This window comes from Notothenia rossii, assembly GCF_949606895.1.
Source record: "Notothenia rossii genome assembly, chromosome: 9".
Classification (NCBI taxonomy): domain Eukaryota; kingdom Metazoa; phylum Chordata; class Actinopteri; order Perciformes; family Nototheniidae; genus Notothenia; species Notothenia rossii.
The window spans coordinates 58576652-58601593 of record NC_136907.1 but is presented as its reverse complement, the minus strand read 5'-3'; positions in this window follow the sequence as shown (position 1 = coordinate 58601593).

The following is a 24942-nucleotide window of genomic DNA, read 5'->3' as shown; positions in this document are numbered from 1 at the left end:
ACCAAGACTGGAGCCGGGATTTTGCCCTAAAGAGCGAGAGGGAAGACACGTTTGAATTCTATTAAGATGTACGAGAAGACAGTTGCCAAAGCCATTTAATCGCGCTTCCATTCTGCTTAATCCTAGCCCTGCAGATGTGAGCCCGTAGGTGAAGCAGGACAGGGAGATGATGAGTCAGCCAGCCACGAGAGAAAACTGGAAAAAGAAAAATGAAAAAAAAGAAACACAAATATCCTCCAGAGGATGAAAAACTATAAATCAGGTGGCAAGAGGATGAGTCCATTTCCACGTAAAACGCTTCTCTCATATTGCAGGATGTCCTGAGAAAGATGTGCGCCACACACCGATTGCATGAGTGGTAGTTTTTTTTACGGTGGGCACTAAATTTTGACGCTTAACCCCTCTGTCACTTCTCTCTCTCTCACGCACTCTGTCTTTCTCATCTTTTCTGTCTCTTTCTCACAAGATTATTTGTGTTCTCTGCCTTCAATTGTTATCATCGACAACATAAAACGGGTTACATAAATCGCGACAAAGGCTTTTAGGAGAGGCAACTCATCTAGCAATAAATGTGCATGATGGACAAGAGAGAAACAACACCTGTAGACACTTGTGACATGACATGTCACATTTTGATGAAGAGCATATGTTCCAAACAGCTACAGCAAACCGTCTGTCATGAAACCATTGTGCTCATGTTTTGTGCTACTGTTGTCCATATTGACACATATTGTCCCAGGAACTATTTACTTGATTTTTTAAACAAACAAATGTATCCTTCTGCCTTCACAAGGCGGACTAAACTAAAGGCGTTCATACAGTATTCAAACAGAAACTGTAAGTATGTTCAGACTCTTTCACTGATGCAACTGATGTGTATAGAATATGTTTTATTAAGATTTATTACGTTTGGACATGCTGAAGTTATTTAAATAAGAGCTTATTTACCTCACTTAAGTCCAAAGGTCAAGCATACTTTTTTTGTAGGTACGTAGGATCAACAACTCTTGATTGTGAAGAAACAATAAACTAGCGCATTGTGGTTCACTTTTAGGCATTTCATTAATGTTGTTTTGGTCCTCAGGTCCAAAGGACGGCTAAAATCCATACACAAACCACACCATATATTTAAAACAAAGCCATTCCAGCACCAAAATGTGGACGATGTGCAGGATATCTCAAGGTCAGGATGATAAATAGAGCCCAGAGGCTGCAAATAATTATTATTTCCATTATCCATTAATCATTTGGTTTTAAAGATGTCTGAATAATAGTGTTACAGGCCAGTAAATGCATACGTAAAAAGCATTAGGCAACTGCTCCATATAAATAGGCTAAACACTGTCCTTTCATTCTGTAACGTGATAATTCCTGACATGGGACTACAGTAAACAGGCTCCCTGAGCGTTTGCTACAAGGACTCAAAGTGATTGCTGTAACTATGGCTCAGTTGTGCTCAGCCAGTCTCCTGTTAAATACAGTGAAGCAGAAAGAGCAGCGTGGGCGTGTCACTGTCACTGTCAATGTCAATAAGCTCTTGGTATTAATAACCAGCAGTACGCCTTATAAATAAATTAGCATGGGGGTGAGTAAAACAGTAAGTTAAAGGATAAATCTGCATAAAATACTGTATTGAAGCAGATAGGTTATCTATTTTATACCTGCAATTTCCCCTGCATCATGACATCAATGTAATACTTCAGTCTAAATCTGATTAAAAAAACGGACATTACATCAAGAAAATACACTAATTACTCATTTTAACTGACTCTTTAGTTAACATATTAGCTCACATAGATAAGCAATACCCATTAAGAGTACAATTTAACAAATATCTATATTTATGGCTAAAATGTGTTGCAAAATGCACATATTCACGATTTCCTTGAACAATGAATCAAATGAATATTGTAGTAATGAACCAACGAGTAATGCACCCGAAGGCCCTCTGCATTTTAAAGTAGCATTAATAGTACATGAGGAGTAACATGTGCTATACAGTATGTTCAAATACAGTTATATTCACTTTGAGGCAGATACTGGGACATTTTCCTCAGGGTTCTTATTAAAAAAAACATAAACTAATTTGTGACACTTACATGGAAAATAGGCTGCTCTGATTTAACAATCGGGAGCATTTATGTAAGAATGTTATAAATTCGTAATTCCTTTATAAAGAAAACATGGCAAGCCAGAGAGAATAAAAGAGAAAAATAAATTCCATCAACATGTTGTCCCACATTTTGTTTTTGGTTGTACTTTTTTTATTGAACTGCTGTTTTCCAAATTAGCAGTGGTTACTAATGCCCATGATCATAATGACAGTTGACACAGTCTTTAACAAGTTTTAAAAGCTTTTGTTACAAAACTATTTCTAGTATTAAAGTCATAGTCTTATATTAAACGTTTGACTATTGTGCAAATTGTGCAATGTCCCCTTTGGACATACTCATATGGAATCAATATTCTAAGAAAAAGTGAAACAAGAATAGTTTTTTTTGGTCAAAAGGTGTCAATAAATTCAACATTTAATAGCTTCTAGCATTTCAAATTTTGTATTTTATAAACCTCCACAAGATTAAAAAAAAACAGCGAAACAATTCGTTTTTTCTATGTAGTTGCAGTTTTATCTGTCACATTGTCATCATAACATTCAGAAAAGGGACAGTTGTGGCTTGATATTTTGTTGGAATACATATAATAGAAGTCCCTTTGAAACCATATAGTCGATATACTACTTTTGGCATACCTGCAGGACAGAATAATCAAACAGGCAGAAGGACACATCTCCCCTCCCCTTCTTGGACCTGGGATTTAAATTGTATCAGTGCATCTCTAAGATGCTCGCCAACAGTCTGCACATCTCTCACAGACTGAGGAAGGGCATCTAGCCTAATCTGTGGAGGATTTCCATACCCTCCTGCTGCCTCTGGTAATCTGAAGTACATCACACGTCTGGCGGAGCTTTATTTCAAGAGTCTAGCAAATTGATAAGCAAGTGACAGAGATGGAGATAACGCTAATCCAGAGTGGCACCAGGTTGAAATGAGTGGCCACCGCACAACGACAAAGTAATGAAGGGCCCGGGGGCCACGGCAAAGCCCTACTGAAATACAGGGATAGATAAAGGGAAGAGGTTTGGAGAAAAGAGGATAGGGAGGGAGATACAAGAAGAAGAAGAAGAAGAAGAAGAAGAAGAAGGGGAAAGAGGTAGCGACCGGGACTGCAGTCTAAGCGTTCTCTTATTGTCTTCATGACACTTGTGTAATTGTCATACAAAGTAAACATCAACATTTTTCTAAATTCTAGGCCCACATTGTCAGGGAAACTGTCTGTTTGCATATGACCTTAACTATGGTTGGATGGCGTGAGCCAAAACGAGTTGACTTTACTGTAAGTACATTAGGGAAAGATTGGCAAGGACGTTAGGGCTTTTGTCCATTTTCAAGGTGAGAACACAACATCATATACAGCTATTAATAGGAAATTAGTCGCCCATTTAAAGATTCAGTAACAATGGAGCAACATTAGCATTAATTACTACATTGCACTAATAATGCAATATTGCACGATATGGCCATTGTGTAGCCTTAAAAGATTTTTTTCTTTAATGTGTTTGGCCTTTTGCCTATGACACAACGCAAGAAATAATGTTTTCCTAAAATGTGCTATTTACGTATCCAACACAGAAGGAGCACCTTTATCCTTTGGATTTGTGTTTTTTACCCTTTTTATTCAATTTTTGGTTTCCACCAACTGCTTAGGAAAACATCTGGTTCATTTACTGTTTGATGATGTGTAAACCAGCCAGTTGCCTAACTTCGATCCATTGTGTTTAAAAAATAAATATTTTTTAGTGCAGTTTAAAAACCATACAAAGATAGCAATTGTTAAAAGTGCTGACAAACTCTTGAAACCTCTGTTGACATACAAGTTATACTAACAAAGTTGGACATTTAGCTGACCTCCCACATGTGAGGACAAGCAGCACTATAACAATGTCATGCTATTTATATATCTGTTTTTATTTAATTGTATGTTCTTGTTATTTTTCGTAAGCCAATTCAACCAATTATCGTTCAGCTTCCATACCTAATTCAATGAAGATGACAAACCATCGCTGTAGGATTAACACTATGCACAACTTCTATGAGAATGGGGAGTAATGACAAAGAAAACAATGCCCACATTAATTGCTTGAAGAACAGCCATAGCAGTAAAGCTGATTTTTCTATTACATTTTAATATCCCTGCCAAGCATGTCATCATAATACAATCCACTTATGTCCTAATACAATTTCATACTAGGTGAGACCATTTTACTTTCCAATTACAAGACCATCGTAGATAAGCAGGAATTATAATAAGATTTTTTTCCAAGGGGGACCGTAAAATGATATAGAAAACATAATTCAGTGGTTGCCTATGTTGTTGCGACAGTGCTTGAATCTCCTCCACCTTGTGAGTGGAGCCCCGGCACAGCAGTCTGCCTGTGACAAGGACGAGGAATGACAAATCTCTCCAGAGCGACATCTCTGACAGACCTGAATAAAATGTTTGACTAAAGTGTCAAATATTTGAACTGCCTGACGTGCTCTTGATCTTTCTGAGCAGGCAGTCTCAAAAGTAAACACGACGCCCCTTGTAGAGAGATAATAGAAAGTTCTGAAGTTTTTTTTTCTTTGACTATCCTGCTGTGATCTGTATCAGCTATGAATTTGGTAAATTATACAGAATTAGTGTATTAATTCATTTAATATTGTAAAAATCAAGCCTCTTATAAGAAACCTCTTATAGTGAGCAATTGATAGATGTATGCGGTTGCTTATGTTAAGTAAATCGTTTTTAGTTTGTATGTATAGAGCTATATTATGGAGAGCTTTGTTATATACTGAATTTGATTTAGTATTTGGAAATCTTATCAAATGATTTTACAAATGAAATGGCTTTACTGTCTATAATTCAAATACACTACAATACACTACATACTGTAATATATAGTTAATTGTAGGCCAAATGAACCCTAACCCTAACCCTTGGCAATAACTGTAACATGAGTGGTGCAAATAGACTAATAACCCACTGATGTTGGTGTATTTTAAAATTATGAACAGGCCTATTCCCATCCCTTACCCAGAGAATCCGTTTACGGCTCCCGGAGTACAAAACGATAAAAAGCTTTTGTACCTGCAGCTATTTCACTGCTACAACATGATGCACTTCACCAATGTATGGCACTTTAAACCCCTCCAGTGAGTGTGTGTGTGTAAGTACCACTTTGCAAGTATTTTTGTTAGGCTTTCTCTATGATGATACTTGTATAAATGTATTTGTGTTGATGTTCTGTGAATTCTTATCAGTGTGAAGTCTTATATTAACTGTAGAATGCCGAATCTCTCGCCTGCACTACAATTTTACCCTATGGTACTATTGTAATGGTACTATCAACGACACCTTAACCCTTGAACTTACCTCCTGTATTATCCCTTCAGAAAAGCTCGATCTTATGTGTGTCTTTATTCCGCTTTATTCATATTTTCAACACGGTTTGGTTGAAAATAATTATGGTCTACAAATATGATGATGGCAATCTTATTTAAAAAAAAATTATGTAAAGGTGACATGACTGTAAATGTTGCCGAAGAAATGTTGTTCAGCCGAAGAAGCTTAATTACTCCCCTAGACACCCAGACTTGATCTATACATCAATAGAAGATTCTTTAAAATATGTAATATGAATAATAAATTATTCAAATGAGTAATGAAAAGACAAATCATGATTTAAATTGACTAAATTCTACTTCAAAGATATGAATATTTGCTGGTTCTTAATCTTATATGATAGTAAACTAAAGGTTTTTGGGCTCGGGATGTAGATCAGACAAGTAAATATATTAAGATGTTTTTCGCATTCATTACACCGATGAACAAATGACTGAAGACAGCATGTGGCAGACTAAGCACATTTTGGTCAGCATTAAAGCTCATCTCTCACTGAGAAACTATATCCAGACCTCTGCCCTTGTACTTTCTGCAACATGACTAATATGATGCATCCATCAACTTTCATAAGTTATTTATGAAGCCTTAAGAATATCACGTAACCACATACATCACAACTCATTTTGTAATTAGGACTGAATGGGTTATGTCACAATGATGAAGAAGGGGGTTGGGATGGGAATATTAATGTGTGGTGGTAAGCGTCGAGCTGCATCAATTCAGCATCCATCTTTCATTTGTGCTGCAGCAGCTCTATCCTTCCTCAATCTCGAAAAGGTAAGAAGTAAAGCCCTCCAGTACACTTTTAAATCTCCATTAACTCTCAGGCAAGTCATGATTGTCAAAAGTGATGATAAAGTATTTTTTTAAAACCGTAACAGCAGTAGCACTATTCAAATAAAGTAATAAAACACGGGCTAATGCACTTTCTACATCTGTTAGAGAACATATGTTGATATAATGAGAACACAGCTGCCACGACACCGCTCATGCCTTTTAAAATCCTTAATTGTGCCAATTATATTATTTCATGACTAACAAAAAGTTGATTCATTGTCAACTAATGTAAGGTGTCACAGTCCTTATGTAAATGGCTCAAAAGTTTTCTTTTTCGTAGCTTCCAGAAATCAGCTGGGTACTTGAAATATGTATTGGTGATTTTGTAGAGGGAAAGGCTTTACAGAGTTGTCTACAGTGAAGCTGCCTGCATAAGCCTGTACACACATCGAATCACAGCTTGATGGCTCAATTATCAAGTCGCGCTCACTTCCAGCGGCCTCTCTGTTAGCGTCATTCGAAGTGAAAACAGAATAATCAAAATGAAAAACTGTACTTTTTTGGCAACTTCTCAAGAAAATGAAGCCCCAACTTTTCACCTATTTTGTTCGCTTTGGAAAAAAATAGAAATTGATTAAAGGAAGTTTGAGTGTGAGGTTTGAGTGTGAAGTTTGAGTGTGAAGTTTCAGTGTGAAGTTGAGAGTGAGCACTCCCTTGCTGCCTGGAAAGTGTGTCATCACTTCTGCATCACTTCAATTCCAATGGGAGTCTGTGTTTTTATAAATTATTGTTCCTCTACTCGCTCAACCCTCCATTTTCCAAGAACATCAGAATCTCATTATGTGTTCAGGTTTACGCATGTTCCTGAGTGGGAGAGCATTTGTTTGTGTGTGTGTGTGTGTGTGTGTGTCTGGTGTGTGTGTGTGTGTGTGTGTGTGTGTGTGTGTGTGTGTGTGTGTGTGTGTGTGTGTGTGTGTGTGTGTGTGTGTGTGTGTGTGTGTGTGTGTGTGTCATAGGCGGATTTTGCGGGGGGGCAGGGGGGGCATTGCCCCCCCTGGTGGCTGAAATATGTTATATCATTACTAAATCTAAAACTGTTCCAATACAAATATTTTGTATATATAAATATTTTAATAGATGTAATAAAATGATTGTTACAATACAAATCTGAATAATATCATCTTTTGTTTGAAATAATTTCATTTTTGAGCAGTCGCATGTTGTGACCATAGACTGTATATATAAAGGGTTGTGACGTGTGTGTGTGTGTGTGTGTGTGTGACGTGTGAAGTTAAGGACAAAAGTTCCCTCACTTTTTTTGTATCCAAGTGATTCAGCTATTGAATTAGCAGTAATGGATATTCGGCGATTTTTAAAACGTCCAATTTCGTCTTCAGCTTCAACAACAGAAGAGCCACCGACTGAGCCTAACTTTACCAACCAGCAGCCGTCACAATGTCAAGTGGCAGACACGCAAACGAGCAGCTCTGGATTAGCTAATGTTAGCCCCACAGCGGAGAGCTCTGGATTAGCAGGACCAGCTAACATTAACCCCACAGCAGGGAGACCACCGGCACCGGGGCCGTCAGTGGGTCATGATGATCTTGGGGAAAAGCACAGCTGTCCCAAGCAGCCTACTTTATCGGATTTCCCCTCAAAAATGTTTGGGAAAACGAAACGATCATTTTCCACGTACTATTACAAGAACTATCCCTGGCTGGAATATTCAGTACGAATTGATGCCGTCTTCTGTTTTTCATGCCGCCACTTCCAGACTGACAGCGGTGTGGAGGATTCCTTTAGAAAGGGCCTGAGTGACTGGAAAAAACTAAGCAGCAAACTGGAGAAACATGCACAATCCCAGGCCCATCTGAACTGCATGGTTAAATGGGATAACTATAAAGTGACTGCATCTTCTGGATCTATTGCAGCGAAACTTTCCCGAAGCCACAAAGATTCTGTTGAGAAGAACAGATCTTATTTGTGCAAAATTGTTGATATTGTGAGGCTGTTGTCCAAACTCGGATTGCCTTTTCGTGGGCATTGGGAGGGAAGCGAGTCAGAGTCGCGTGGAAATGTTCTTGAGGTTTGTGGATTTTTCTCCAAGTATGATTCTGCTTTTAAAAACATGCAGTCCAACTATTTCAATGCTACTAGCCCGGATTTCCAGAACGAAGTCATTGACATATGCGCTAACTTAGTTCGTGCAGAAATTGAAGAGAAAGTGCAGGATACTGGATTTTTTTCTATAATTGCAGATGAGGCCAGGTCTTGCAAAACGGAACAATTATCATCAGATATGCAGAGCAGCTTGAAATCAAGGAGCGTTTTTTGTGTTTTATTGATTGCTCAGCATCTCGCAACGCGGCTGGGATTGTGGAAGCAATAAACAAAGGACTTGAGATGTGTGGACTGAAACATATCCCAGTTGTTGCCCAGAGTTACGATGGTGCCTCCGTCATGTCTGGTCACGTTTCTGGTGTGCAGCAGCGCATCAAAAAGACCCACCCATACGCTGTGTACGTGCACTGCATGGCACACAAACTAAATCTGGTGCTTATGGAGTGTTGTGCTGTCAACCGCAGCGTGAAAACATTCCTGAACGTCATTGACAAACTCTACTCTGTATTTGCAGAGCCGTCAAACCATCATCGATTCATTGAAATGCAGAAATCACTGAATCTGAAACAAACTGAAATAATACAGCCAAGTGAGACAAGATGGGCGTACAAGTGGCGATCTGTGAATTCCGTTAAAACTCACTACTCTGCAATTATAGGGTGCCTGAGAGAAATGAGTGACGAGGGAGACAAGTGGTCTGTGGAGGCCAGTGGCCTTTATGCCCACATGACCAGAATGTCTTTCATTACATGTGTTATTGTATTGGAAGACATACTGCGTGTGATTCATGTTACGCACAAGGCCCTACAGTCCTCCAGCTGCACACTCTCCGAAGCTGCAGCGCTTACCGACAACCTGAAGGCGCACTTCAAATCTCAGAGACAAGCAGATACGTGGAGCAATATGTGGGGATCAGTGAAACAGTTCTGCCGGGACAACAACGTGCCAGTACCTGGGGATGCAGATGTTGAGTGTCAGACTCCGGGTCCCCTTGCACCCAAAAGAAAACGGGTTACAAAACCCCCGACCTCCCTCGACAGTTTCCTGGTTACAACTACTTTGGGCCAAAGAGAAACTGATGAAAGTGGCGCACAAATGTCACAGAGTGATACAGCTGGATATCAGCAGCACCTCTATCTCCCTGTGCTGGACACCCTCATCAACGATAGACAGACGATTCACGGGAGAGTCCATAGAGCTGGCACGAGCATGTGGAGCAGTGTTTAAATGTCAGAAAAAAGGAATTGAACCTCTCGTACAAAAATACGCACAGCTGCTCAAAATTCACCCTCTCCTTCTTGGAGCAGAGATGGACCTTGTTAAAGCCTCTGCTGTCGCACCTGTTGCACTTGAGCATCTCCGAAAGACTGTTAAAAAGGAGAGCTATCCAAATATACAAGATGCTCCAGTTGGCACTGACTCTGCCTATCGGATCTGCCACCTCTGAGAGAAGTTTTTCTGCAATGAGGAGAATTCGGAACTGGCTGCGGTCAACGATGGGAGGAACAAGATTTTCCTCACTTGCGGTTTTTCACATTGAGGACGACATAACCGCACAGCTGTCACCTGAGGGGATAGTGGACGTATATGCGGAACGTAAAAAACGGGGTCTACTTCTGAACTAAGGTAGGACACCAAGGGATATAGTAGTTATCAAATAAGTATAAGATAAGCACAGTTTTGATACGTTTTTTACAGTTATGTAATGCACTGTTGTTGGGGGGAGTGACCGCCCCTTCCATATGAGTGTGTGTGTACGGCGGGCATGAGGCGTGCATGACGGGACGAGTTGTGTTCGTATGTGGAAAAGTCATACTCAGTGCGGTGAGCACGAAATAGTTGGGACTGTGTACTGAGTGACGTCAGTAAAAAAGGTTTGCCCCCCCAAGCGCAAATGTCAAACTCCGCCTATGGTGTGTGTGTGTGTGTGTGTGTGTGTGTGTGTGTGTGTGTGTGTGTGTGTGTGTGTGTGTGTGTGTGTGTGTGTGTGTGTGTGTGTGTGTGTGTGTGTGTGTGTGTGTGTGTGTGTGTGTGTGTGTGTGTGTGTGTGTGTGTGTGTGTGTGTGTGTGCATACGAGTACAGGAGGAATATGCTTTAATACAATATTCAAACACTCCCATGGTGCTTTTACATCAGGGAAATATTAAAAGCTCCTCCATAACCGCTTCTCTGTGCTTCACCAAGTGTCCCGAGCTTACAAAGACTGAGGACAGGGCTTAATCATCTGTCGGGGAGGGATTTTCTTTCAGAACTGCCAAGTGAACTCAAACTACCCCGAGCCTTGTATTCCGCGACTCTGCCCTTCCAAAAAGCTTGATATTTAATGCATAGGTGCTGCGGCTGGCAGTGATAGACAGCTGGGAAAGTTAAAGTTGACATTTCGCTTGCAAAATGCAATGCCGTCAAAACAGACCCATGAATGTGAGACACATCCCAGGAGAAGAGATGGAGGGAGGAGGGAGAAAGGTGACAGCGCTAAGAGAGAGAGCCCACAAATGCGAAGGTGAGGTGGCAGAGGGTAAAGATGTGATGCCTCACCTTTTTTTCCTTCTAGGGAGAAAAAAAAAAAAAGGATGCAGGGCTAAGGACCAATCACAAAATAGAATGTGGCATGAGTTCTCCTAATTTGTTCGAACAGATAAGGGTTGTCAGGTGACTCTTTTTTTTACAAGAATGACATAACTTGGTGGGTAAGGGACTCCCTGTACTTATTTTATTTTTTCTGAATTTACATTTGTATAATTTGTATCTGTATATGTGTGTCATCTTAAATCACGTAAATACATAGCGAACCTTTGTAACCTGCGAGCTAGCCGCTAACCGGATAGTTAGCTACGATAATGCAACTCAGTAGATAGCTTCTACACAAAGTGATATATATGGTAGATGAATATTTAGAAGTTATGGCACTAACATAAATCTTGTACACATGTCAAGGTCTTTACACTGAAGGATGCACTCAGCAGGCTATTTATCATCACAGACCTCATGTTGTAGAACCTGTAATGCATACAATTCTGTTAAAAGCATGAGAGCGATGACACATTTTCCCAATAAAAATAAACAGTGTTTCCTCAATGACAATGCCCGACAGGCTTCTTTTGGATGATTTGAGGGCGGGGTTGGACATGCTGAATTGAATTTAAATAAAAGCAACAGGTATTTGCAAGTATTACTGTGCCTTATGCATCATTTCACCTGGCCTCAGGGAATAAGTATAGCCTTCATCTAAAGTATTTTTATTTAATCCTGTTAGATTTTTGAACCTGAATCTGCAACAAACTTTCAGTGGAGTATGTGTTGGTCTTTTATTGTCATACAATGAGTTGTTGAAAGAACCTGTAATTCTTCTCCCACAATAGATCTGACAATAATAGGCATTTTGTCCAATTTCGATATATAGCTAAGGTGCAGGTTGGCAGGAGTCAGTGGCTAGAAGTTATTGTCTGTTTCCAAAACACGAGATCAAAGCTCTCAGAAAATAAAAGTGTATACAGGATAAAGACATGCTGTATTGGTGCCAACAGCCGATTGGGGAGTATTAATCTTCTGCAGCAACACAGTACTGGCAAGCGGGGAAAAATCACACTGAGAGAAATGATGGAATTCAGGTAAGCAGAAACAAATCCTTCCGATCCACCCTCACCTGACAAAGACCTTGTCAAAGAGCATTCAAGATTAAATGTACCAATGAGTAGTGAATTTAGTTCTTGGTGAGGAAAGCAAAAATATATTCAAAGGAAGATCCGACAAAGAGATGATAGCTGCAAAGCACAATAGATAAATACGGCTATGCAAAGTCTTAAACAGCTACTCCTAAAGTACATTTTCAGGAAGAAGGCAAATATATAATAATAATAATAAATAATATTTTGGGTTTCAGCACATTCTTATATTTAGTTCATTGAATATATATAGAACTAGCCCATATTTCTTTTTCATTGTGTTGATCCTTTGTGTGTTATTTGCATATAGTCTGTATCCATATATATATGCAATGATTCTGTTGGGAAAAAACAATGCAATAGTCCAAAATATATTATTACAAAACTACAGGTCGAAAAACATTTGCAATCTGCAAAACCTGCAGTGGTATCATGGAAAAGGCCATTGGCAGCATAAACAACATTATGTGGGTGGGAAGGCAAGTCGAAGTTAACTACAACAAAAAGCTTTTTTAAAAGTAAACATCCCTCTTAGAGCTTTATCAAAAAGCTTTTATATTTGGTTACAGAGTTACTTCACCGAGGCTGTAAGAACATAAATTGGTAGGTTTGTGCTGCTTGTGTTTTCAAATCCTCTTGGAGAAAGGCTCAGCCATTTTCCTCACTTTATTAACACAGATGTTCTACTTACTTCAATCTCCACTCTATCAAATTGATGAAAGAACGAAACATGCAGTAATTATAATTAGTCTGCAATGAGATAGGCCGAAATGGAATTTACCTGGAAACAAGAAACAATTTTATGAATACTTTTTTACATTACTTAAATCACAGGTTGGATAAAGTCATGGAACAAATATTACCATAAGTGATAATATTAACTGTAAGGTATTATCCATTATGGAACTATTTGTTAACCGAAAATTGTGTTCCTTTCCTTTTTTTTTGTACAATTGATTCCACACAGTGCTGTGTGCTACAACCATTGAATGCATCACCTCCTCTGCCGCAGTGTTAACAAAGTGTTTAGAATTGTTCATGAGCCCGAGGCTTAATCATTATTGTCCAATATCAATAAGCAATAGAGAGACATTCAGGCAGGTGAAACTGCTGTACACATGCTGGGCCAAACAAGATCTCTGCAAGACACTGATGACACCATATTATGAAGTGTTATGGGAAATATATAACATCCATATTTCTTCAGAAGGGTAGCTAAGGGAATATGTGTGTGTCAATGGGAGCCGTTGTAGAAGCCCTTTCTCCTCTGCACTTTCAGCATCGATGCTTCACACCTTGACAAATAGCTACCGAGCTCATCGTTCTACATTCACTATATTGAGTTCTCGGAACAATCCTGCTGGGGAGCGATGTCTGTGATTTTGCGATTGACCCCAGAGAGATTAAATTTAAATTCAATATAAAGAAATGAGTAACGGCCTAACAGAGTACATGTATCAGAGATGGGACCTTTATTTCCCATTAAATCAAAGTTTGGTGTCCTCAAGTAAAACCTAACTATTTGTGTGCGTGTATACGCCTGTGTGTGTGTGTGTGTGTGTGTGTGTGTGTGTGTGTGTGTGTGTGTGTGTGTGTGTGTGTGTGTGTGTGTGCCCCCATTTGTGTCCTCAGAGTCCCATTGTTCAGTTCATTGATCACATGGCTCACTTTATATCACCTCATCAACTTTAATACCTTCTGTGGCTTGATACTCCCATCACCCTGGTCAAGGAGACACACACACTCACATGCACACACACTTGATACGCTCATTAATTCGCTCAAGGAGATGTACACACACACCTTCACCACATGCCTGCGTCTGATCACTTTCACACCCTCACTTTGTTGTTAATAATCTTTAGAGGACGCACACTTACTAGTAAACAGACATCCACATGCTTTCAACAAACTCAGTATGCTGGAGCGTTTCATCGATAAGTAATCCATGATGGCGATGGCCCTAGAAAAAAGGTCACTGGAGCCCAGCTGAACGCCAGGGGAGCGCAGATAATGATAAACATTCGTCTTGAGGTGAAGGGGGTGAATAAGGCGAAAGAAAACCATCGGGCCTTTGATATGTTGTTCTATGCTGCTGCTTCAATCCTTATTACCTCCTCGGATAACAAGACCAGCTGTGCCTGTGCTGTTTTCTTTTTTTCATCGTGTCATTTCAAGTCCAAAACGGTCTTGTATAATGTTTTCTTGAATTAGTGTTGATTGTAATACATAAGTTGAGTTGACGTGACGATTCACCTTACACCGGCACTATATTTTTAACCCTTTATTGGGCGAGGAACCATATTTGGTAACTTCCGCACACGCCAAACATGGTGTCCCCCCCACAAGGTCGAGAAGCATATGGTTTTCTCTCAGCCAATCAGTGAAGATCCCTTTACGACACAGAGCGCACCATTGCGGAATTTGACCAAACAGCAGAGGCCTGAAACGGGTTAGGGTTAACCTAATAGTGCCCTATAAATGGTAAAAGCAAATCATTAGCTCATTTGTGAAAACCCTTTGCTCTAGAAATTCCAATTTGAATCAATAGTCAGGTTTTTGGGGATAAAACTAACTTGAATTACCACACATTTGGTGTTTACACACAAGTGTTTAACAAGCGAGTACACAGACTATTACTTTAGTTTGTTTATTTTTGGAATGGGTGCAAGCCTATAGAGTGAAAGATTAAACACTTCATCAAAACTGGGATAACTCCTTTCATTGAGTCACAATTGACAATGTTTTGACAGTTTCCCCCTTTCCAATTACATGCAGGAAACTCTATAATACATAGAAGAGATCATGAGATGGTCGCGCTCTGCTACACTGTCGTATGAAACCGGCCAGTGGTGGGAAATGTAATCTATAAGGAACATTTCAATTTTCCCACCATTAGTTTCCGGAGATTTTAATTAAGCATAAGCCATTAATCTCAATTTTTCCATTTCTCTGCTGTCCCTCTGAACACTCTGTGAGCTCAGTCCGTGTGCTGCATAAAACCCAGCATGCAGAGGGTATGCAAACTAAATATTTTGGTGCATTAACTCCAGTACACATATTCTAATTTTAATATTGTCGTGTTAATATTATGGGTGGTGTGATTTAACTGCAGTAAATATCCTACACCATCATGAGCGGCAAATGCCGGCACAATAGGGCTTTTCATTATGTTTCATTCTGTAATGAGACAAAAATGACAGAATAATAATCATGCAAAGCGTGACCGCTAAAGACTGAATGAATAAATTATAAATGACCTATGATTATGACCTTATTTTGTAAGATAACTGCCAAAACTGTCAACTGATAAAATGATAAATAATAGCTACTATATTAATATATTTGTTGCATTCTTTTTAAATTGGTCGCTATTTCATGGGTGACATCAAATTTGCGTTCGGACAGAAATGGTACCAGGTGATGAATTCAGTGGCACTGTGGGTGTGGATGTTTTTTCAACTCCTATGTAGAAACAAAAACCAAGGGCCCAGGTTACATAACCATAATTATAATTATGAGGGCACCACATCAAGGTTTTTTTCTACAGTGTTGTGAGCCCAGAAGGGCTTTGTCGAAATTATAACTCAGCAATATATTTTGATTTCAGAACATGATTAGCCTTCATGAACATCATTAAGGTTTGGCAGTTGCCAGATTTAGCCTTACTTGCACCTGGCTGTTTGCTGGCTGATTTTCCGGCTGGACTAACACTGATGTTTGGTGCAAAGCTAATGACATTCCCATCAGCCACTGCGGTAGCCTAGTTTGTGCCAATTAGCACATGTGAGCATGATAGATAGATATTCTAAATTATTCCAGAGAGATTTTTCTTTTCTCATCCTTATATTCTTGCATATTCTTGTAAGCATTGTCATTGAGAGAATGTTAGCACATGGGGTTAGCTTTATCTCAAAATATAGATGTTTCATGTCATGGAGTTGCTAACATGGTTTTAGAAACATAATACAAATAAATACTTGAACAATTTCCTATTTGGGAGAAGATTCTAATAGACTTGCTTCAGTAATAAATCCAATATTTACTATTTAACGCCAAATATCTTGATGACTCGAAAAACGTGTACTTCCAAAAGAGTTACATATTTTCAAAAAGTGTCTGATAAGTACTTTTACTGTTAAACCTTTTATAACTATGTATATTTTCTTAAGGCCAGGAAAGACCTTTATACCATACATGTATCATGAGTGTTTTCAAATGGGTGTGCTGTATATTCATGTGACGCTCTTGGATAAGTGAACAAGTGCATCAAACATTTATTGAATCGGGAGTTTGGTATTATGATTCAAAGGTCAGCTTTGACTTATAAAACCCAATACCTCTTTGTTACAATACCTGGACAAGGCTTCGGGCATAATGCTTATTCCTCTGCCAACAAATGCTGATGTTTTTCCAATTATCTCACAAGCTGTAATTCTCCCGGTGCCGCAGTTGGCTGGAAGTTATTAAACAAAAGATGAAATGGGGTTTGATTCACAGGCTTGATTTCCCCATGTTGAGTCAGCAATAGGGTTTAATATGATATTGCTCTCAATGTTGGGAGCAAATCTTCTCTATGAAAAATCAATAACCTGCTTTTTTCACATTTTTAAGTCTCTTTCCTTCTTTCAGTCACAACCAATTCTGTTCCACTCCTGTTGCCCTCTCTCTGATTCAGAAGGCAGGGCAGCGAGTAATCTCCATGCACTTTAATGGAAACTCTCTCTGCAGTGTAATCAGGTTTCCACCCCTCTCCACCCAAGCTGACCCTAACTATGTCCTCCCTGAGTAATGGGGTCCGGCCTGAGCTCCCAGGTGACCTAAGGGGCCCTTCAGCCCTTTCTTTTCCGCTTCCTCTCACCTCTTTTTCCTCTCTCTCTGTGGCCAATTAAAAACCAGTGACAGCGGTGACAGGGCCCCTCTGGTGCGAGTGATTGGACGAGCCCCAGCCTTTTCCCGGCCTGTGGTGTGAGTCGTCCGTTTCCTTTGATCTCCACAGACTTCCCCGTGTCAAATAAATCATTTTCTCAGCGAGCGAGGCCTCTTTGACCGAGGCAATCAAGAAATTCCACTTTATCTGCCGCTGATAGCAAAGCCAGCTTTGCCGTTAAACATTAAATGGTGATTTTGAGATGACCCCAGGATAGGCCGGGCCGCATGGTGAGCAGAGCCGGTTGTGATTTATTGTAGGCGTGTTTCTTTGAATGAGACAGAGACCCAGAGCACAGAGCAATCACACAGGGAAAAAAACATCCAGCCACACCTGTTCCACCAAGATTAGTTGTCATTTTACGGATTTAAAAAAAAAAATTGCAATATGTCGAGCAATGCGACTGTATCCAGTACAGTAAGATGTCTTTAGATCCAATAGAGGGAGCAACTGGCCTAGGAAAAGCCTGTTCCTCGTGTCCTCCAAGAAGCCTTGCTCAGAGGATCGAGGAGGAAGAAGATGGAATAGGCCTGGCTGTGTTCCTGATCCAACAATTGTAATGAGCCACTCCTTTCCAACACATATTATTAACACGTTATTTGGTATGAAAGAAAGATTTTAGGTAAGTACCAATTGTTGTGGATTTATATACTGTAAGTAAAGAGAACAGAAACTTTGAATAAATATCATGTTACCTTTTATTTGTTTATATGCAAGCAGTAAACTGAAAATATTCAGAGAGAGGAGAGCACATGATATTCATTAAAAGCCACAACAGAGCTGTGTTTCTATGGCAAATTATTATTATTATTATTATTCATTACATGTTACTTGTTAGACGCTTTTATCCAAAGCCACTTACATACTCAATACTGTGGGCAGTCCCCACAGGAGCAATTTGGGGTGAAGTGTAGGGACACAACGACATGCTAACTGCAATGGGGTTTGAACCTGTGACCATCTGATCCCCATGCCAAGGCTGTATCCACTGTGCAAATGTTTCAGAACACTGCAGGGGAGCCGATTATCATAACGTATATTTATGATGCTACTTACGTTCTGTTTGAATTTTATTTAAAGAGTCTGTCAACCTTAAAAAAGTTGCCATTTGTGTATCTACAAATAAAGCTGGTTACCAAATGCAGGTTAATACTCAACAATATTCCTCTGTTGATGGCACATACTGTAAGGGTAGCTACATTCAACTATGTTCTACCTGTATATGAAATGAAATGGAATGAAAACGACCTTACAAGCTTATATGACGCTCAGTGATATGCTGAAGCTTCTCACCGTTGCACCTCTTTGAAATTGCCTATTCAGAAATACTTCCTCTTTTATTCACAGAATTCTTTCTAGGATTAAATTGACACAGGTGGCATTTTATGTAATGCGTGTCTTTATATATGAGATGGAGGTTATGTTTTTGGTGTCATGTGTTGTTTGGTTTTTCATTACACTAATGCATGGTTCAAGGAAGATCCCATTGTATTTTGAAGCTAATCCAAATCATGCTAACATAGCGACATTTATAAAAATGTAAATCGGCCTTGGTGGAAGCTTTCAGATAAACTTTTTTGGTGTTGTATATATTTTAATTTTTAGCTGTTGTTGCAAGCTGCCATATCTAGGGACAGGTTAGCACACATCTTAGGCTCTAAATGCTGTAGTACTGTATATGGCACTGGTCAATGTTATGCACAGATATTTTTGCCAAACAAACATTAAAAATAAAAAAACAACGGCAACTAATTGCGAATCTAAATGTTTTTAAAACTTTTCCAAAAATATAATTCAAACTTTGTATCCTCGGAGTAAAAGAGCACCATTTAGGTAGAGGAAAATCAATCAAAGCGTATAAACTGGAAAATAAACCCCACAACCGGGCAACAGTGAAATATATCTTCCATTATGAAGACACTCTGATGGAGAAGCACATTGTGTGACAACCGAGACACGAGCTCCATCACTTCAGAGCACTGAGGACACACATCACGACAAATGCACAACTCATCTAACAGAGGATCCATGACCTCTCCATCCATCACATTGAATTTTCCACACACGCACACACACACTCACAGCATGTAAACAGACGCATACAAAGTGTTTTATTCAGCCACTAGGCACACACGAGCATTCACAAGCTACATTTGCTGCCACTGGTGCTTACAGATGTAAACACACGGGCATCTACAAGTGCATTTACATAAAAACTCATTTACATGATTAAACACACACCCGAACATGTAAGCTACAACACCAGCCCCTGCGTCTCCCTCCATGCTTGGATCTCTCCGAGTCAATAGCAGCAAATCCCCTCACAGATTTTAATCAGATGGGCGACTATTGGGGCTTAGCTAATGAATGCACTGGGATAATATAATCTCAATAATCTCTATGAAGCCTCTAATTGAACCATATGCTAAATGTGATGTATGACTTCATTAAGGGGCTGATGCCTTCTTTTATGTGATGCTGTTAGTGACCTTGACTGGCTTAGTGTGTCACTGTTGAGGCGAAGGTCCAATCCTGTTAAAGCTATTCAGTGGAGCTGGCTAATCACGGCTGACTGCAGGATCAGTGGAGCCGCCAAGTTGAAAGCGATTCTCAAACTTGGACCGACTTCTGATATTTGGAAGAAGGTAGGCAAAAATGTTCCCCAGTGTGAGGTCCCATCATGTTGTCTTAAATACAGTAATGGCATACAGAGCATAATGTGATTAACCTGCATTTGAATAGGATTTTTTTCTGACCCCTTGTTGTTTTTTCATATGTTGACATTTTGGAATTAGATTGACTTTTTACTATGATCACCCTTTTATCCATTTTGATACAAGGAGCCAAAGTTTGAAGTCTGCCCATTTTGTCATCTATCATTGATAACTTGGTCTGATTAAGTGTTGAAATACCTGAAATTCAGTATTAAACACATTTCAAATACAGAAGATAAAAGATGCAAATTCTGACATTAGAAAAGCTTGAACTTTCCCATCAATTCAAATGTATTGGTTCCGTTTGAGAAGTGAATAATTAAAGTATTAACCCTTAACATGAACACACATGGGAAGGCTATGTTAACTTATGGCTATTTGGAATGAAATAACTCTACTTAAAATATTTTTTGTTTCAGATTTATTTACATTAAAGGTGGGGTAAGTAATTTTGGAGAAACCAGCTCGAGTGCGCTAGAATTTGAAAATACACAGCCGAAAAAAATCTGCCACTTCCTTACAGAGCCCCTCCTCCAACACACATGAACGTGCACATGACCAATGAGGGCACGAGATAAGTTTGTGCACAGATGGAAGGCTGACAGGCAGATAGGACAGGCCCTCCAATATTTTTAGCCGGGCCGGCTCAGATGATTGGTCGTGCTTTTTACAGTACTACGGCTTCCACAGATGACATTTTGTATGGATTTTTTGTTAAAGCACTTAAGATATTCATTGCTATCGGGATGTTAAGAGCATTCCATGGAATATAACAACAAGTGTTTCTCGAGCCGGTTTCTCAAACTTACGTACCCCACCTTTAATAACCTTGCATCTTTACAATAAAGGTCAACAAAGGTCATTGTGATCTAGTCTAATGTATGACCAATTCTAAAATTATTTAGGATGGTGTAATCCCTGAACTGTCTGCAGTTCTTCCTCCAGCCTCAAGAACCAGCCTTTAAACAATGCACATTTTGCGTTGTTTATGTTAAGTGCTGACGACAATTCTTATGTATTTGATGGAACATTGCACTTGATAAAAGATACATGATTCCATGTTAATATTCCCACCATACCTCTAGCCTTGCTTTGTTCTCTTGTTCTGAAGCTGCTTTACAACTGATCTCAACTTTCAGCCTGTATTTTCTTTCCATAAGTGCATGATTATTCATAAATATTGATCGAGATCAAAAGTATGTTGCTCATTACACCCTGTAAAGAAACTCCAAGCACACACACACGCACTTACACACATACTGTATCTCCGAAGCATCTGATTTCACAAAATTCATGCCCCGGAATGAAAATCCATGTGTTCGCCTTTGGTGTTGTCAAATGTGAAGTCAGCTTTGCATGAGCACTTTCCCAAAACCGCTCGGATGAGTAAGTTCAAAGGCGCACGTTGGTTTAGTCAGCCAAAACGCGGGAGGCAGAAGGGAGAGGGAGGGTTATTAGCCCACATTTTTCAATGTTTTCTCATGAATTAAATATGTAATCATGCATGCAAACTGAGCCAGACAAATTCAGAGTTTTAACTTAGTTGAAACCAAGCCAATAAAACAAGGGAAATGCCTCCTTAACAAATTACCTTTATTAAAAGGCACCATTATTCAGAACTGATTTGCTTCCCTTCACTTGGAGGACTTTGAGTTGGTTAAGCATCACATTTCCCACTAACAACAAAAAAGGATGATAAATATTGCTTTTTTAACAGGGATTATAATCAACACAAACTCTGCGGTGTTATGCACAAACACATATGACACTTAAGTGGCCTGGCTGTTCACATATTCTGAATTGTTTGGGTTCACATAAAGCCAAATAGATGTTTTTAAATTCCAATGGAATTAACTAATATTTGTGGACACTGTGAAGCTGTACTAGGCTAGTATGTAAAAAATAACTACTCCTGTAGCTTGTAAGTGTTATTGCATACAATTCCAATAGTGCGTTCTAACAATGTCATTCCCCTTTCACCTCAACACTTGTTTACTGTATCGATGAAACAATACATGGTCTCTGAGCTGGTGGATCAGAAGCTGACTGACTTATTCTGCTGTTCATCACATGATTACAGTATGGCCAATTTGATAGCAGAAGAAGGCCTCCTTCCACATCGCAGCTTGCCATTCAGTTGGAGTAATGTTTTTAATCACCTGCTTTGCTAACCACGTCCACTCGCCTTTTAGCTCTAGCTTTGGCCTCATCCATCGCGCGTGAAAAATAGGCTTTCTCTGAAGGTCAACTATGTATGGCTTGTCAATTGATGTACAATAGTAGAGATTAAGCTAAACACTAGCACCTTTCAACTGTTGAGCATTTGTAACTGTGGTTCCTATCAATGTACCAAATGTCTTTTCTATGTGTCTTTCTGACTGGACCAACAGAGATGAGCCATTAAACAGAAAGGATAAAAGGTTCAGTAGACTTCGAAAGTGATCTGTGAGTCACTGGTCTTATCATCCTTGGTTTTGATACGTTTGTATACAACAGTAACTATTCTGTAATCCTGTGATTCGTTTTTTTTACGAGGGAAATCTGTAAATTCTAAAACCTTTCAAACCTCCCGGTAATAATTTCCACTTACTAAACCTTAATGCTGGCAGTTCAAAAACCTTGTGTACGTCCCAACTTCCAAGCACTCCACGTCCACCAAGCAACCAATGAAAGTATGAAATATTTTATCATATATTGCCGTCCAACTCTGTCTACTCAGGCAACACACGTTTTTCTTTGTGGGGGGCTGCGTTGACGCGTCTAAACAGGCGGGAAGGCCATTACAACGTCTTCCCAGATGTCACCTTGCCGGACTGATGCAGCAGCTTGATAGGCTTTTAATAAGTGCTTCCTGACGTTCCACTTCATTCCACTTTGAAGCGACCCTCTCGATCTAAACAGAATGAAAGCGATGTTTTGCTGTAAAATGTATTCCAGGGGCACAGGAATATCTTACTGATTTGAGTGACAAGGTAGAGCAGGGCTGTTTGACTTTTCCTCGCACGGTTGGCTAATTCTCTGCCCTCCATGCATGATGTAAAGCAGCATGAATATAAAGCAATGTGTATATGACCATATTCTCACTCTCCCCACCTCTCTTCACCGTTTTCTCCTCCCATTAAACTCTGACTGATTGCATGTGCAAGCACTGAACAATTTAATGCGGTTAAAAGATGGTCAGGGAAGTACGATTGTTATATTTTTGCAGCGTTACCTGTTCCTCTGAGAGCAGGAGGTGCATGTGAGAGAGAATGGCCGCTGGTGGTTAAATCTCCTTGAACGGCAACAGTAAAAATCAATGGGAAGAGTTTGGATGTCAGCGCCAATGACTCTGGATGATTTAGCTCAATACGCCGATCAATGCCGAGACTGATAATCATCGTATTTCTCGCCACTAAATGTCTTTCCCAATCATTGTCGGGAAGTGGAGGAGAGGCAGAAGAGCAGGGGCATCAGGAGCAGGTGAAAGAAAGAGATTCACATGCAATCATCAGACGTTGTAGTGCAGGATAAGTCATGAATAATGTACTGCTGAAGCGCAGTTCTTTTCTTACAGCGTCTGACAGGGACCTGGGTGACAAGTTTTAGACTCCACATCACTTCAACATGAATTAAAAATAACAATACACTACATTTTCAATCACTGAAGGATAGAGGCCAACAGTAATGCGAAATGAGTGTGCATTTATTTTTCCAGATGGGAAAACCTTTACCGATTCTCATCAAATCCATGGTAATCTACGAGATGTTCTGCAAATCAGACTTTCCTCCAGGCACTTTGTTGTTTCAGCTTTATATATGAGCTTCTTTAGATTTTAGACAATTTATGCACGACCTCCCTGAAACAAGTGTCCATTAAACCATTTCCACGAAATGAAACAAAAGCTCAACTGACTTTCCAAAGACGATTCATTAATGAGAGACATTTTTCTTTGCATATCAACAGCTTAATAATGTTTAGAAGCGGCTTTTAAAAAATCCTCAGGGGATTAAATAAAAAATAAATTGTTGTTTTTCTATGCAGGAGTAAAAAGTGTATTACACACACCCTATCCACATACACACACATGGCCTGTCACTCTCATTCCACCCCCTGTGAAGATTGAAATGTCAGGAAGGCTTTCGATATCTATAGTCCATGTTGGAGCCCGGCTCAGGATTAACGTACATATAGGAAACAATGGAGCTCTCTCAAGCCGATTCTCTTCATCCCCTCCTACTACAGCTGCTGGGGGAGGCATGCAAAGGCTTCAGAAGAAGAAGCGACCACTTTGATGTACAAAGACAAGGGGCAAAAAGGAAGGAGGAAATAAAGAGTTTAAGCGCCTTTCATGTCCCTCCCTGCCTACACTTTTGCCTTAAACAAGCCACTAAAGACAGGCTGATCTTCAAGGTTTGGCAAGAAAGTTATGTCAGCGAGCGGCGGTGGTGGTCTCGGTGGTTAGGGCTATTGTTTCATCTTTATTTTCCTTCTTTCCCTAGAGGTGTTTTCTTCTAACGACTGAGATCTTTCTTTATCTTTTCATGTCGTTGTGCCAATCTTTCGGATAAGAGGTTCAGAGAGTTAACTAAGCCGACGGCAGTGCTAATTTCTAGGTCACTGCCACAATAAAAAAATATATGCCACATGATTGGAGTCACGGTCTATAGTTCTTTTAAAAACATGAATAGTCTGCTGCTTAAATTATTAGGTTTGGAATATGTTCATTTAAGGATAATTGACAACAATTTGGGTTGATTAGTCAATTAAAAGTCATTTATCAAGCAAGTATGACAAACTTTTTCTGGTTCCAGTGTCTTCAATCTAATGGTGTGCAGTCTGGAGACATAATTCATTTCAGTGTTGGTCTACAGTATGTGTGTCTAGGCCTGTCGCGATAATCAATAAATTGACTTATCATACGATAAATAAAAATGAACTCGATAACTTTTCTGAGCTCGATAAATTACCGTTTACGTGCGTGTTTTTTTACATAAGGATGTGACCAGAATTTTAGCCCGGCGCGCTGTGAGGGGCGGGGCTCACACACAGCCAAGTAAGGAAACTCTGCGTGCAACAACAGTGTAGCAGCCAAATTAATAATATAGAGACAAGCAGCAGACAAAATGGGACTTACTGGAGGGGAATTTGAAGTGGTTGCAAAACCTAATACCACATCTCCGGTGTGGGAATATTTTGGATTTAAGCCAAATCAACGAGTCGAACATACAGACTTGAATGAGCCGGACGGT